This window comes from Formica exsecta, unplaced genomic scaffold, assembly GCF_003651465.1.
Source record: "Formica exsecta isolate Colony F162 unplaced genomic scaffold, ASM365146v1 scaffold444, whole genome shotgun sequence".
Lineage (NCBI taxonomy): Eukaryota > Metazoa > Arthropoda > Insecta > Hymenoptera > Formicidae > Formica > Formica exsecta.
In genome coordinates this window covers 31,123-49,113 of record NW_021851677.1, presented here as the reverse complement: position 1 = coordinate 49,113, position 17,991 = coordinate 31,123, and the positions used below count along the sequence as shown (strand labels likewise).

The 17,991-nt window shown below is 36.6% G+C and overlaps 1 protein-coding gene across 1 annotated transcript in view; it reads right to left on the bottom strand.

Annotated features, from left to right (window-relative positions):
* LOC115240704 (tyrosine-protein phosphatase Lar-like) overlaps positions 1 to 17,627 on the bottom strand; it is a 294,948-nt gene extending 277,321 nt beyond the window's left edge. The window contains 2 exon segments of the mRNA XM_029816013.1: positions 16,450 to 16,560; positions 17,437 to 17,627. The gene's annotated coding sequence lies outside the window, so the exon portion shown is untranslated.
* Positions 17,628 to 17,991: the final 364 nt, after the last annotated feature.

Genomic DNA, 17,991 nt, shown 5'->3' with positions numbered 1-17,991 from the left:
TGAACTCGCGCACACGGCGCGGCTCGTTCGGGTCGGGAAGGTACGGGAGGAGTTTATTGAAGTATCGCTAATCCCACGGGGATGATCCGCTAGGGTAGCTTGGCAGCTGGGCTCTGGCACATCCTAAAGCGCAAACTGATGGCACACCGTGTGACGCCATGATTTACTCGGTCGAGTCTCGAACCCACAATCTGTAAGGCTTAGCAAGTCCGCGTGCGCCGCCGTTATAACTATCGCCGTCGGGCTCCGTCGAGCCCGCGATATTAAAACCCATCCGTTTCCCTCGGGCTTCGCTTCCGTCGCTTCCTCCTATTACGATTTTCCTTTTTTTTTTCTTCTTCTTCCTTTTTTTTCCATCGAATCGCATCGAATTCTAGATGGGACAGGTACCGAGCCAAACTCGATACCGCTTCTTTCCGTCTGGTTCTCGAAATTCCACGAATTTCTCTCTCAATGGAGCCGACGATTTTTCGCGCTAGCGTTTCGAGATCGATTCTTCCTGCGTTATTTTTTTTCCGTGTCTCTACATCGAAACGTACAATACTCTCGAATAGTGACACCGGTAGTCGACACACTCGATTGAAGATCGAACGTTCGTGATCAAATTGCGTGCGAAAACTAAATATCCTTTTCTTTTTCACGATCCAAGAAATTTATAAAAGTAGCTATAGCCTTGAGGAAAAAAGAGAGCGATTCTTTTCGGAATGAGATTCCTTCGTGGGTTAAGGGTAGTTCCCGCCGCGCTCGTTGAAACCGCGCTCTTCCATGGCTGTCTATATACGTGTTGCCCCGCAATTTCTAACGCTACTCACGTATTTTGGTGATGACGTCACGCGTGAAGAGAGCAAAATATAAAGCCGCACGAGGACCCTACGAAACGGAGCCAGGTGTATTTGCGGGTGAGATCGGGTAGCAGGAGAGCGGTCAGGTACAGTATGGAAATGTACAGTTACAAAATGCCACGCGAGTCTACTTACAATGCCGTAAAACAGTTCCCCCGTGTATTGTTATCCTATAGTTCGTGCGGAACGAAAGGAATGTAAGTATTTACTACTCGCACCATTGCCAACAGTGTACCGTGTCAAACAGTAACATTTTACGTACGACCATATAACGCGCACGTGTTTCTGAAACTATCGATATTTGTATATAAACTGTGTCAATTAAGTATCGATACGTGAATTGATCGAACGCTTCCATCATAACTTGCGTGTCCGGCGACACACTCGGCCAAATTGTGCAAAAAAATAAAAAAAGAGGGAATTCAAGCGTCAGAAAATTCATCGTCGACCGTAAAACGTTTGCTAGATATTTTTTGTCTGTGTGCCTCCGGCAAAAATTCTGTGGAAAACCGCGACGTGACGCGACACACGAGTAAAATAGGATAAAAGACAACCGAGTCGAGGAGAGAAGAACGAAGCAGAAGTGCGCTTTGATAGAGCTAACGGCAAGTTAAAAAAAAAAAAGTGAGGAAATGGGAGGATTAAAGATGGGTAGGGGAAGACAGAGGACAAATACAATGGAAGCGTGTTCGCTACCCTATTCTCCGCTTCGACCTCTTAACTCCCCTGATGGAAACGGCACGAGATGGAGTTCTATCGCGAATACTCACATCATAATCGATGATCGATGAAGTCGGAGGAGACAGGAGTTCAACAATGAAGACGGGTACTTTTTAATATCTAAGCCACCCACGTAACTTTGGAAGAGAAAATTATCGGAAGATCGCTTTGCAGCACTTTACCAACATTATTTTCTAAAAATATACGGCATCGATCTATCGAGAATCCCAAGCTCCTTACATTTTTTTTATATATGAATAATTCTTGGAATTTTTTGGAATAAGATTTTCTCGAAAACAATTTATATCTTTTAAGAGACAATGGTTTATCTATCAATTACAAACTGCACACAAATTCTAGAAATTTTTGCAATTTATATTTCGGAAGTATCCGATGAAGGGATAAGAGTCTTATTCCTCATTTAACTTCAAACGAATTCTACTTCGAAAGGATTTTAACTTGAAAATTAGTTGCAAAGATTTTTAAGTTAAAATGTTAAAAAGTTGCAAACGAAAAGATCGTCCAATCAAATTTTCTCGCCGTGAATAGATTGATTTCAAATTGATCAAACGGTCCTTGGGGATAAAAGGAAACACAGACAACTTGCTATATTCTGTATGCTGTAAATGAAATCAAAGGACAAGCACGCCGCTACGTTTCCGGTCGATGTTGCAAAGTTCATCATTAACGCTACTAGAATCGTAATCAATCCGAGACGAAATAGGCAGTTACAAGTACGATCTATCAAGAAATGTGGCGCACGTACGGTTGAGTTAATGCAGTTAGAAAGTTTCGGTGTAGAGGAGAGTTGCCCTGTATCTTGAACATTAGTTGGAAAGCGCTCCATAACGGCACATATCGGCCTCGCGCCGTAATAACAACGAGCACGACGACAAATCCGTGAGGTGTTAAGCCGCAAGGGAGAAAAAGTTTCTCCCGACGCGCTTTACAAAGTACGACGAAACTTTGCTTTACCCGTTAACGCGCGTAGCACTACTAACGCCGTCGCGGCACTGTACGAGACAGTTATCAGACCTATAACGTTTATTGGTTCGTTAAGCATCTCGAGAATTGTTTAGGAAGCAATAAAACTTACTGATCCAATAATCGCGACTTCCGAGACGAGGCGACTGAATGAGATGGCTAATAGTATTGTATAGGGACGTTAAACTGAGTAACTTTGAAGACGAATATTAGGCGCTTACTTGTAAATCTTCGACCAAGTTGATAGAAGGACTTTGCGCAAATACGTTTTTAAATAAATCAGCTTTTACTCTACAAAGGTGAACTTTTATGAAAAACTTCGCGAAAAGAAACATTCATCTCAATTTTTAAATTATATCGTATGTAGATGCGCTCTATTTAAAACAGTCTTTTCAAAGTGTCTAACTTGCGGTTAAATTGCAAATGATATTTTTTGCAAATAATATTGCATACTTGTTCTATATTACTTATATACCGAATGAGAGTAAAATTCATACTAAAAATAATTTATATATTTTTTTTTCATCGGCAGTATTGTAATATCTTCGCGATATTGTCTTTGAAAATTCCACAAATCTTAAAAGTGCAAAGAAATCGAGAATTAAACAAACATCAGACGCAAGTTCCGATGATAGTAAAAGGTTCGCAATTATATTTCTGCGTGCGTGAGCTCGTTTCAAACCCAATGTCCAACCGATGTTACGCGTCTGTTGGTTTCATGCAACCGTACCAGCTTGTGTGATTAACAGCTCTAAAATGCGACGGTAACCCGTTATTAGTAAGCCATAACGTTACCATAAAATATCCCCCGGGGATCGGCGGGCGCGAGTCAACCCTTTGCAGTCTGCATACAACGACCCTCGCGCACTAGGGCGTTATCATGGCCAAATCTAGACAGGCCAACGACACGTGGTTAAATTATTAGGGTTCCGTATAATTGGCCGACGGCTTGCGGTTAGCTCAACACGGACCGCCACATAGTTTGGTTTGGCGAGGAATACCTTTATGTTCCAGGAAAGCTACCAGGTGATAGCTGGTAGAGGATGGTTCTGATCCAAGGATTTCGCTCGTGCCCTACGAGAACGCGAAAGGGTGGGGATTAAAGTTATCAAAAGTCGCATCTGAGTTTGTCGAGGAAGGGTGCAGCTCTCGTGTTGATCGATAAGCGGTTACGCTCGGTAGCACTTCTATCGAAGAAATGACAAGGGTGGCGAACAAATATGCTGACAAAAAAAATCCTCGAACGCGATGGAAATGAGGAGAAAGTACACGATCGAGAGTACGCTTTGTCATCGTGATCGTTTCGCAGATTAACGGGGTAAAATCGAATATGATGAATCTTCACGATAGAAAAATCTATAGCTCTGGATAACATCGAATATTTAATGTTAAATGTACCTGCTTCTCTCTCTCATATCGTATATTAAATATATTATGATATTTACATTAAGAGGATAAAATTCCGTATAATTAAATACATTTTTCGATAAACGCGCCGTTAAAGTTATGAATGCGGTCCATTAAGCATATTCGCCACGGTCATCGAGATCGATAACAAAAACATCATCATCGTAAATAAATTTGTTTAGCAGTTAACGCGGAAAATCGTAAAAGAGAGAGCACACGAAATACGGAATTTCTTTTTTACATGTACATATATGTATATGTGAATAAAACCTCTTTTCAACATTGGCAATTTCTTCGCTACGTTAATTAATTACCGAGTAAATTCTAGCGAAATAAACTCCCGTTGCTGCTCTCGATGAGGCAAGAAAGGCAAAACTCCCGCTCGTAAACTTTGGAAGTTAAAACTTACAAAAGGTAGTTACGCGCAAATCAATTTCGCTGTGTTTTAGATATCGAACTTTTGGATATAATTACAATTAGCTTAATTAATTATTACCTGCCGCAATCTACGATTGCGCAGAGTACTTCGTTCTCTCTAGAAACTTTGCCTACATACTTGAGTTAGAAACACTCTTCAAATAATACAATCCGCGCTACAATGCTTATAATAGAAACGTAACACCCGTAATAACACATTAATTATACATGCATTTCCCGCGTCTTCATCAAACCGCGCAGTAATTTTGCTCTTTCCTACCAATTTCATCCTGTATAACAAAACATATTTTTCTCCCCTTTTTTCGTGCAAGCTTGCTGGTTTCTCACCCCTATCGCACGTGCCAAACGCGTGTAAAAGAGCATAATCCGTTTTCCGTATAAAAGCTTCCGGAAAGAAGGGGTGCGGGAGAAAATTGACGAGAGAGACAGAGAGAGAAGGAGAGAGAAAGAAAGACGCGCATCACGTCAGATCGGTCTCCGTTTATTAAGCGTTATTAAGCGGGCAACTGGCTCGACAGACGTGGCGGATCTTTATTTTATATACGCGCCGCGAATACAGCACCCGGATTATCCCAGGCGCAAAGCTGACTGACGTGAAATTCGAAAGAAAAGCCTTTAATCCACGAACAGCCTCCAACAGCGTACCAACTGCGAGCTTCAAGGTTTTCCGCTGCGCTTTGCGATTGGCGGCCAATCAACACCCGCCTTCGACGCGGCTTCGCTCTCTCCTTCCGACAGGCGCTTTATCGCTGAATCGACCGCGAGAAATATCTCGAGAGAAACTGCACGATAGAACGTCAGATCGACCTCGAGGGTGCGCTTTTTGAAGAATTTGTAGGCGAGCTTTCTCCCTTACGAAAATTTCTTTCGAAACATAATTGTAAAATTATTCAATATCAACAAATATAAAGAGATGTAAATAAAAACATGCATAATAAAAGTTTGGTAAAAATAAATGATAAAATACTTAATAATTTAAACTAATTTTTATAAACGGCAAAAAATAAATAGGAAATTCATTATCAATTGTGACAGTTTCTATTTAAGGATTGTTTTATCAATTTCTAATCTTTTTTTTTTTTTTAGTAGAGATATCAATCAATTTAGTAGAGAATTAATAATGTTAAAGTAATAAAAATATAATCGTGCAAGTAAAAAATTTAAAAAAGAATATTAAACTTTAAGTATAGATAATGACATTTTATCCTTAATCTATGCCAATTTTATTCAACTAAATCTGTAATTTGAAGATTGATATTACAAAGATGTTTAATAATAAAGTTTAAAAACTTCTAATAAATAATGACTCCTTTTTTAAGAAAAAAATCGATTGTTCAAAGAATCTAAAAATGAAATTTGATTTGCTAGATCTGTGGCTTGACTTGATTTAATGTAACTTATTCCAAAATATGATAATGCTTCATCCTTTTTATAATATAATAACAAGAACAATATATAAATAAGAGTTTCGTCAATAATCTTCTGATTGAAAACGTTTTAAACACGCTCGCGTATAATGCAATTAAATGTATCGTATAAATCATATAAATTTGTATTTAATCACGAAAACGGATGGAACAAGACTTTATGAGAATTCGATATCGAAGTCTTCCCAATGAAAAAAGGAGAATCACAGGGATGGCACGTGCTATCGCATCTACACTATGGGGGTAATCTTCATGATTAAATTTCTCACACTATGGGATACAGTTTAAAGTGAAACCAATATCGGTATAGACATGCGTATATTTAGATTGCGAACGTATGGGTGTAAGAAGCAGCCTCTTGCGCGCATATTCGGCCGCGACGTAATTATATACATGTGCGCAAATTCGCTTGGTTATCATCAGGTTTATCAAAGCACAACCGACAAACTATCACGCTCATGTTCACGAGAACGCAACGTAACTCTCTCGCTATCCGTGATAAATACTTTGTCATTACCTCGTTTATATTGAACGCATCGATCATCGCCGCGCGAAATAAATGCGCCGGGCTATGTCCCATAAAACTTTATGCTGCAACGATTTTCTCATCCACCGCTCCCTTTTAAAAAGAGTAAAAAGAACAATAAATAACGATCTAAATAACAAAGTTCTCGATTAATGCGCGCAACAGCATGTCCCCACGCTGTGTAGTTGAAGCAATTTGTCGAGTTAAAATACTGAGAAGGAAAAAATGCAACGGTTAATCGCATTGAGAGAAAATATTTTCATTACTCGATAAAATACTGAACGAACTACGATAGCGATAGATATTGGCATCCGTCGACGGCGCTGTGAACAATCGCATTCTTCGTTTCGAGATATATGGAATTGTCGGTATGCGCGCGGCGGCGGTTTTCACTATCTAATTCTGCGCTCTTCGTTTCGAATGTTTTTCTCTCGGCGAAGAAATGCAAAAAAGCAGTTACATTCCTTCAAAAAAGATTTCATTCGAATACTTTCATTATTTAGAGAGTATCACGCGAGGTGATGCGAATGTAATTGCATGGATAAAGGGTCAAAAGCTTCGTCAGAGTCCCGTTTTATCGCGCGAAGAAGCGAAAATCGAACAGCATCCTATCGACGATCTCACACAAATTTCTGCATCAGATCTTAACTACTTTAAAAACTACTTTCAACTACAATAGATATCTCTCACCAAAAACGAAAGGTGACGCTCTTTTTCTCTACGCGGAGGGTTTGCTTTAAAGAAAAATTGTACTATAATCATATCCCTTAAAATTTCACTTTTTCTTTTTTCTCACAGTTCTCTATCTCTCGAGGGATCTTAACGGGTAGATAATCACAAAATGTGCGATATATCGTTTCGCGAAAAAAAAAGTACGTCGATGAAATTGGACGGCGCTCTTACTCGCGACGATAAAAACGAGACGAGGCGGCTCTGCTGGGTTTTAAGACGGCACGATGCATCGTTACGTTTTATATGCAATCGTAAATAGTTGAATCTTGTAACGACAAGTATTGTACGCGTTTCGTAAGTATCTCGGTTTAAAATTTAATGAAAACCGTTACATATAGTTAAGCGCCCTCGTAAGTTTCAGAAAATGGCTCTTTAAATCTTATCCGGATTCGAGTGTACGATTATCGGGAACTGGGAAGGGTACACGGAATGGGTGGAATTGGAGAAAACGTCGTTAATCGTAGAACAAAGCTGCCATTGTCGCGCTAATCAGCAATGGCCACCTTGATCGAAAATAAATTCCACGAGAACGAGTGCGCGTCGCGGACTGGCGCATTTCAGCTTGGCACGAACGCCACTTTTCTTTATTGCACTTTCATACGTGTACTGGATACATCTCAGGTCGTGCCTTGAAATTCAGCGACTAGGGGAGAGCTTTATATATATATATATATATCCATCTAGAATACATATGTAGCTGTAAATATAAATAAGTACGACATGCGCGCACATACGAATTTCAGTGACAATCAGCGCTTAGAGATTTGTATAACTAATCAAACATCGTCCGATTTAATGCCAGATTTTCGAATTAAAGTCGACAATATCCCCAGTCGCACAATATCAGAAATTATTACTTCTCTTTCAAATCAATACAATATATTATTATTATAAATGTATAAACTTATATTTACTTATAGTAAATAAAATATTTTTTGTATCATAAGACTTAATAAAGCTAACCCAATAAACATTTTTCTTTTATTAGTGATAATTTAACATTCCAGATTTTTATGCGACAAAAACAAGAAAGTGCGATCTTTATCGCGATACGATCATTTTCTCGTATACTATTCTAATTCTATAATGATCGAAGCCAATCGGGAATACTGTTACTTACGAGAACTGGACTTTCGGACAATCGAATCAATTGATCGCGGGGTTTCCGTGGAAATGAAATCAGCCCTACTTTTACGTGTCCGAGAATCCCTCTCTACGTTCCATTACGCCCGAATGCTGGCAATTTTACGCAGTGAATTAAGGCCGTGCCAAACTAAATTCCATGTCGACGCAAGTAACCGGGTTTCGGAAATTTCCCGTGAGGGAAAGCGAAATGTGGCTCGACGACTCGAATAATCCCAACCGTAGTTGTTTTGTCGCGAATGGAAACTACAGAGTTGTCGGCGTCGCGATTGTAGTCCTTATCACCAATGGTAACAGGGCGTACTCTCGCGTGCCGATGATTGCACGGTTCCTGGTCGTCCTACCGTGAGCACTGACGCGATATTAATACTATTATGCGGACGGATTCTTGAACTAATCCTCCGCGCGTTACCTGAGCGACTACGATAATTTAATATAAGCATTATATGCCATTCGTTGTTGACATCCGTTATTCATCTACCGATCATTAGTAGGTACAATTTGGTAATCGTTCAACAGTTTGTTAAGGAAAATCGATCCTTTTATCATTTACCGATCCTTTTATTATTTAACAAATTGAGTTTGTTTCGAAAAAGATGGATCTTTTCAATAGATCCTTTTTCCTCATAATTTTTAATGGGTATTTTCTTTTGAAAAAGTTAAATTGTTCGTCTATTACTTCAGTATAATTTCAAATTTCTGATAGTAGAAAGTAATATGTATAATGTTCCAGTATGCAATGAATGACCGGGTATATTACATATACTATATAAAATCGTCATTTATCTATTTCGTTCAATTCTTCCTTTTATTCCTCGACCGGTAACGTTTTAAAACGATAGTAGATGACTATCTAGATAATATGCGACCGGGAAATATGGACCAAGAGAATCAACGGACGAAGAAGGATGATAAATCGATAATCGAGGCGTCTCGCTAGCATACGCAGGAAAAAAAAAGTTTGCTTTTCACGTCATTTTTTATCTTCATGAGCATCATTTTTACACAGATTAAAATCGAGGATGAGAATTATATTCCGCAATCTACACTCTGCTGACAGATATAATTAATGTTTGCACAAACGAAAATTTAAACTGAGATTATTATAGGTTTTCATACATTTTATATTCTTCGCCAGTATATTACACGGATAAAAAAAAAACATGTTAATGACGTAACGTAAATTTTCCAAATCACACTATAATATTGTACAATTTTTCTTCAAATATTCCGTTATAAGGGACCAAAATTTAAGTTAATATTTAAGAGAAAGTAGAACGGAAACCGCAAATAAAAACTCGATAGAATACAGCAATAGTTACGATTCTAGTGCATAATTTATCATGCATCGAGTATATTCGAAACGTTAGCGAACGAAACTCTACGTAAATTAGATTGTACTTTTACACAAGGGAATACGATCGAGTACGCGTGTCTCGCATTCGCTTGCACATTCGCGAGAAATTCCTGCGTAAAAACATATCCATTCTAGCCATTATACAAATGCCCATAGACACCTATCGAATTTGCGGAACACCCGTAGTGTTTCGTCAATATTTGCAATTTTGACCGGTCAATTCGCTGCTCGTGGTTCCGTTGAAATATCAGCAACTGGTGAGAACCGCTAACTACGGCAATATAACGAAACTTTATCTCGCAATGAAACACCGCATCAAGAATAATAATATTTTGTGCCGCGTAATTTCATATATTCAATCAAATCGAATTAAAATTGTGTGCGTGTTGACTTACTCTACTCGAAAAACTTTTCCTAACTAGACAGCGGTAAATAAAATATCGACGCTAAAAGTAAAATCCTGATTCAGCTTTACGTTCAAGTAGAAACTTGGGCGCTCTACAAATTTCAAATTAACGTTGGAAGTTAGCTCTCCTGTTTAAAGAATGAAGCACCGACCGAATGTGGTGAAAAGTATTTTTCGTATCGAGTGTAGTGTGCGCGAGAAACGTATAAATAAAAAAAAAAAAAGATTAAGTTGGCAATAAGATAGATAAGAACGTCGCCATTTTTTTTCTTCTACCATAATAACTATCTAAATTTTTTTCTAACTCTATTTGCTGGTACGTTGTACCATAAAAATTAAAAACGTTTCACTATACCGTGAAAATTCAGAAAGTATTGAGTTAATTACATTCGATAAATTTTATCAAATTTAATTATATATCTTTTAGTTGGATTCTCTTGCCTACGGATATCCAATCTTTTTTTCAAAAACATAATATGAGATTCGGGTATTTCAATATTACCCGCAGGCGATAGAATGGTCTCTATTTTCGCGTAATATAATCCTGTGTGTGCCCCCCCCTCCCCCCATATTACTATATATGATATATGCTGCATTTATATAAACGATTCATGCCATGTATACATAGGTACATACATACATATATAAACAATAAATTAATCATTAGCACAGCCTAATAAATAATTATTACTTCTGCCGAGACCAATTTCGTGGACCGTGTGCTTTAACATGCAAAGTCGATTAATCCGCTCTAAAAATTTGCGCGGACAAAGCTGCGGAAATATGATTCCGCATTTTTAGCAATTAAATTGTCTCTCACTCTCTGTCCTACACTACAGTTCCATCAGACCGGATTTACGTGTAAACAATATTAAACGAACAACTTTTGCGAGAACTTTGAAGTGGATACGTCGTGTGAATGACGGTCTGTTTTGCTGTATCTTTACCATCACGGCGCTTCTTGGTGTGTAGCTTAGCTTTAACACGGCAAATCCTACGATCGCCTGTAGCGGAGTTTAAGCTAGGCTTAAGTCTTAAGTGACAGTAATGAAACCACGTGTCGGTCGGTTTTGCCAAAATGGCATTTTCTTTCTTTCTCACGTGTAATACTCGTTTACATTCTGACCAACAGTTTCCAATCGTAGTACTAAATGAGAATAACATATAAGACAACAATGGAAATTATTTATATAATATTTTAATACGATGGAAAGCTCGCTAAGCGGTAATTTTGTTAGCCCTTTGATAATACAGCAGTTAAACGCATTATTAAACAAAATGTTGCAATTGAAATTTGTACGATATTTGTAATTCGCCTGATGTATGCACGTAATACAAGTGGACGATTATTGTATGGAAGATTTCCGCGCAACACTTCAATCGATATTAAAACAATCGGACAGAGTAAAGCGGTATCACGGCGCTTGAAAAACGGGGCAACTTTGGCAAATTTTTTTTTTTTTTTTTTTTTTTTCCGCTACGCTATACTATGGCCGCGCTGTCGTCCTTTAATTAATTAGCACGGAAGCAGCAGGAAAAGGCAGCTGCCAAGCGGTACACGGGACAACTAACTGATGGGTGAAATGGAGAGAATAGAAGGAAGATGAGAGGAGAGAAACACGCGCGCGAATAGATAAGAGGATAAGGACGTTGTTACCGAAACGTTAGTCCCGAATCGGACTGGACATCGGACGTTCAGCTGATATGCATACAGTTTCGCATGTCCCCAAAACATCCAACGACGAAAAATTAGCAAATGCTTACAATGTGGATATTAACTACTACCATTACCGCTATCACTCTTACGTTAAACTATTATTCTATGCATCTCCGCATGCGTGTTGCGCGCGTGTTTATTTAGCTACACCGTGTGTCTGACATTACATAATTAAATGCATACAGCCTCAGGCTTAAGTACGTACGCGCTGCGTTTTGCAGTATTAATCAATGAAAGAGCCGCTCTCTCTCTCTCTCTTTCTCTCTCGCGAAGACGGATATGCACCGGCATCAAAAATAGTTTGGACGGTTTAAGATCAAACGCACTTTCTCGAATTTACTTCCACTTCGGTTGCTTTCAATCTTACCGGCTATGAAAACCGAGACGTTTTATAACGCGATCTACCCGCCACGAAAATGCGCTCTATATCTTAGACAAAGCGTGCGAGAATTAATTATACACAAGGGAAGAAGAACGACGAGGCATATTGAAATGATTCTAAATTCTTAGAAAATGTGGAAGAACATATTCTCTTATTAGTGAACAGCTAAAAGATTGATAATAAAAGTAATATGTATAAAAAAATCGTTGTGAATTTAATTTTGCTCATATATCCCTTTCTACGTACAAATTTATTTGCTCCATCCTTTAATCAATCAAATATAAAAATGTCTTATAATTCATATTAAATAAATCTTTTAAAAGAACGTGAAATAATACATATCAAATATATAAAATTTAGATGCGATTATATTTTCAAATTATCTCATATTATCAATGGACAGATGGTTTAGAAGATAAAAGGAACGAGGGAATTTCGAATCAGCGAGAAGATGGGATGAGAAATGTACGCCATGCGGTCCGAGAGAAAACTCGGCACCGGCTTCGATCTGCGCAAGCATGTTGCATGGATGGTCGGGTCTAATGAACGAATGGGGTCTCCGCGTAAAAGAAAACAGAAATAAATAAAAAAGCTCGTCGTCGCTTTTGCGGTCAGTTACTTGCCGCCCACCACGATTTCCTCTCGTCCGGTTTAGTTCATCCAGCAATGCGGTTGAAATCTAAGTAAGAGTAAGTTTACTTTACTTAAAATTAATTATTTTTTCATTAGTTATGTCATCAAAACGAATTTAAAAATAAAATAAAAAATCGTGTTAGAAGAAATTGTCGCGTCCTAATATCTTCATTATACATAGTTTAATATTTTATTCGAATCCTATATAAAAAAATAATAGCTACAGAAATTTCTCTTTTTCAGATACTTAACAATAGCAGTGTGGCGTATAAGAATACAAGAACATCATTAACGATAAGCCACGATAAAAAGATACAGTGAAAATGCTTATTTAGTCCAAAATTAATCAAAAAATATCCAGATAACCTGATAAATTGGATAAATTATGGAAAAAACGAGAAGGACAGAAGTAAAGGTAATGAACTAATTTAATTCGCGATATAAAAGGCAACTATGTTTCAATATAAAAGAACATGTATATATATATATATATACGTCATATGTTTCGATAATGAATGTTTATGATGCTTATCTCTTCTTTCATATACTGCTGTGAATGGGGTTACCGAGTCGCATGATCGATTATCGGCTGTTGGTTTACTACCCTCCTGAGATCTCTCACCCTTTTGACACAATATACGCGGGGACTACCAGATGCTCCCTCGTACGATCGGGAATTCATGATTCATGGTCAATTTAAAAGGATAAGAGGATGTTATAGTACAAATCCACGATTCAAACTAATTTCAAAATTCTTCGTAAATTCCAAATTTTTGCTTGTTTTATCTATTTTTCGTCAAAGATTAAAGAAATTATTTGTTAAATATAAAAATTGATCGAAGATATTATAATTTAAAAAGAAATTAATATAATTCATAATTTTTTCAAACATTACACACACAATTCATAATCTTTCTGTTAGAAAATGCATTGTTAAGTTATAATGTGAATTATATAAAGAGCTGCTGAAAGTTAACACGTGTGAATTGCTGCATTAAAAAAGCAGAGGAAAAAAACGGTATTGGCACCTCTTGGCGCTATCGGCGATGTGAAAAGAAACGAACGTGGCGTATCTGCATAAAAACAGGTGGAAGTCAAACGTAAATCCAATTACGGGATAATCGCATTGCCTCGAGATTCGCACTCGGGCATTCGGGCGAACTATCGAGTGATTAAAAATAATACCCGACAACGCGCGCGGTCGGAAATTCACTCACATATACACGAATGTAAACCCATCCACAAACCACTCCATTTCACGTGAACTCGTAATCTTTTTCTTTCTTTTGCTTCTCTATCGCTGTGTTATATCATATTATTCCGATCTATCGCAAATAGCTACTCGAAATGCGTATAATTAATCGTAAAATAAAGTAAAAATAAATTTGGACTTTCATTTTTTTTTCACACATTTTTGCCTATATGTGAATTTTTTACTAATGTATCTAATGAAATGGCAAGCTCTTTAGTGCGTAATGATACACAGTAAAAAAAGTAGAGCTAATTATATTAATTTATGAATAAGCCTAAGTGTGCATATGGGTCAAACTTATTTTCTTTTTTTTTTCAAAATTGCAAAAATGTCTATATCTGCTATATGTAAGTTATCAATATTTAAAACTTTTAACTCTTCATATCTTTAGATTACTACTCTATTTTATGAATTATTATGGAATAATAAATTTTTTGTCGATAAAATGTGTAGGGAGCTTTTCTATTATAGTAATAGTGAATAAATGTTCCGATTGTAGAAAACTATTGGCTGACATTTCAACAAATGGAAACCGGATGTCGGTAACAACCGGAAAGGATTATTATCGACTATATAGTAGTCGGTAACAGAGAAATTGTACGATACATACAGAAATTTCAGTCGGAAGTAAATTTGCGACACCCGATATAAGCGCACTGCTGTCGTCGGTACAAGACTTACCTTCATTCGTAAGTTACCAGAAAAGATGTTAGTTGCAATACATGTCGGTAAAATCGTATTACAGTTTCCTACTATTCTCTAATAAAGCTTTAAAGCACATATCTTTTAACGTTTCTAGTTACAAGAAAGTGGATGGTATAAAAATGCATATTAAATATTAAGCAAAATTTAGTTGTTTTAAAAAAGCTTGACTGTACCATTAAAACATAACAACTGTTAAGGTACAGATATATCAACAGTCAACATAGTTAATTATAATGATAATATTTGAGCCAAAATTTAAATAGCAAAATAATTGTATAATAGAATGTAGAAAGATTAATATAATTTTACCTATTCTGTAATTATTCACAAAAGACATTTGTATATATATATTTCTTTTCCCGAATATAAGTTATACCATGACACATAGCATATTTTTTCAATTCCGTAGCTTCATATAAAAGCATATCGATAAAAAATAAAAAAGATTAAAGTATTTTATAAGAGATTTAATTATGTTTGTTTTTGCATTTTCCGCGTATTATGGAAAATAATAACTTCTCACCGGGGTATGTTTATTAAATCATTCTTCATTATACTATAATATGTACATTTTTGTACATTCAAATTAATATGTTTGTTGATCAAATCTGATTTAAAATCAGAATACATCGCAAACTTTATTGCATAAATTTCGGCATCCTAAGATAATAGAGTAATAAAAATTTTTCTTAGGTACTCGTAACAAACGAGTCGTACTGCTCAAGAATCAGGAATTATATGTATTATAAAAATATACTGTGGCATAAATAAAATTGGAATAAATTACTATGATGGATAGATAATAAAATAGCATACTTACTATAAATAGTGTAGCAATATATTAAGAAGCCTTATAATAGAAATATAATAAATACTGAATTTCTTCTTTTGTTAAATACAATAATAATTAAAAACAAAAATAAAATAGTTTGTTATATGCAAAACTATACACAAAAAGATTCTTATCTTTGTGCTTAGATTATTGTATTTTCATAATTTTATTTTTATATAATTATAATTTTTTAACTGCTGGTGTATATATATAAATTTTATATTTGGAAATTAAAAAAAAAAGGTTTATAATGAAAGATTTTCTGTAATAATAGCGGAAATACATGTTAAATCAGAAATATAAAACTGAATAAATGCTTATATAAGCATTACAAGAAGCAAAAAAACTAAATAAAGCAACATAATAATTACTGATTAATGTATGTATATATATATATGCAAACTAATAATGTACACAACAAAGAAAAAATTCAGATACGGAATGACCTCATATAAACACTATAACTAATACTCTTCTCTCTTTCTCTCTTTGTGATAAGAATTTTAACATCTTTAGTTAATTAAAAACATGATTTGTTTTTAAAAATTACATTTAATTATAAAAACAAAATAATTAAATAACAGTGCTTCTTTAGCAGTGTTTCAAATATAATAATAATCTATATATGTATATCAAACAAATTGGTGTGTGCATTACTGTATACATATATAATGCTTATGATATTTATTTATATACTATATTCATTTTGTTATAGATATTCGTTTATAGATATAATGTACGTGTGTGTGTGTGTGTGTGATGAATATTAAATTCTAAAAATATATCTCAATTATGCAACACAAGAATACAGTAATTTATAATTTAAAAAGAACAAGATAATAGAGATGTCAAAATATATTTTCTATTGCGTATATGTTTGGTCATTCTGTGGTTAGCAAGAAATATAAGGCAAAATAGAAATAAACAACATAATAAATAAACATACGTGTGTTGGTCGTTACTGCTCGGATACTTCAAACATCCCTCCGCGGGATGCCTCTGTCGGTACGCACCTGTATGTCGCTTTTCAGACTCTCGGAATGTGGTTAGGTCCGCCCTGAAAGCAAATATTACAGAGACACACATTAATTTCAGCGGAAAAATCAATACGTTCCTCCGTATTTCGAGGAACGCTGCGCGTCGTTATTATATTTAGCCATATTGCCATATTCAAAAAGTACCGGCGATCGTGCTTATGTCAGACTATAGCGTGACAGTCGTGTTGACAGCTCGCGACGCGATTTTCTCCGAAAACGACGACGATGACGCGCATGCGAGGAATCCTTCGTCTCGGCGCGATAACGATAAAATAAGAGTAACGCTTCAACGAGTTCGAGCGACGTTCGATCTCGCGCCCACGACATTCGACATATTCGGCATTCTGGCCAACTGTCACAATACTCGAAACGCTCGCAGACGAACGGGTTACTATGGCGACGCTCGTTTATCTACCGGCGCGTCAATGACCGCACATGCGGACGTCGTCGACGTAGTAGAATCGGTAAACAATCTCGATTGTTTACTAGCGTTGCGTCGTCGTGCCTGGAGACGCTCACGCGACATTCGACAATGACAGCGAAACCGCGCGATGGAATTTTTCTAGAACAACGACTCCAGTAACTCGACCCAGCAAAGAGCCATGAATATCGAAAAATGAAAAGAGTGGAAAACTAACTTCGCGAAGTACAGAGAGGTTATATGCGCACCCTGACAAGACTCGGGGACACATGCGACGCACTTCGCTTCGTTGCCCGAATGCGCTCGGGCGATTACCACTTGCTATTTCGAATCACACGCTGACAAGTAGAATCGATTCTCACGACCGATGTCCGAGGATTGCTAAACAAATCGACTGACTAAATAATGCGAAACGACGGAGCAAGTCGCTGACAATGAGAGTTACTGCGCGCAAAGAATGATTGGAAACACTCACCGCGTTTACGGCAATCTTTCCGACACCTCACCGCGCCGCCGTTACATCATAATACACATATGCACGTACACTACCTATTTTCTAGGCACTGATATTAAAAAACTCGTGTAAAATGTATAAAAAAGACAATAGTTAGGAAGCTGCCAAGAGAATTGCCATAGCGATGCCAATACTAGGCGGCCATATTGTCCTACGCCGCATCTTGCGCTATCTGGTGGGCAGTTAGGAAACCTTCGATGAAAAAGGCAGACTAATTCGATCTCTTGTACCGACACAAACTAACATACGCTCTAACCCAATTTAATTTTTCTTCTATTTTGTTTTATGTACCAAGTTTACTACTTGATTCTCTAACAGAAAATCTAGGATATATAAATAAAACAATAATTTAATACAATCAGCGTTAATATATGTCGGTAAAATAGATCACGTCCCTCTCATCGAGAGAATTTCTCAGAACAAATATAATTTTAAAACGTAAAATAAAAATTTTATCGAGTCATTATTCCCATCTAATATGTCAACAAATCTTTAATTGACTCAGATTGTAATGCA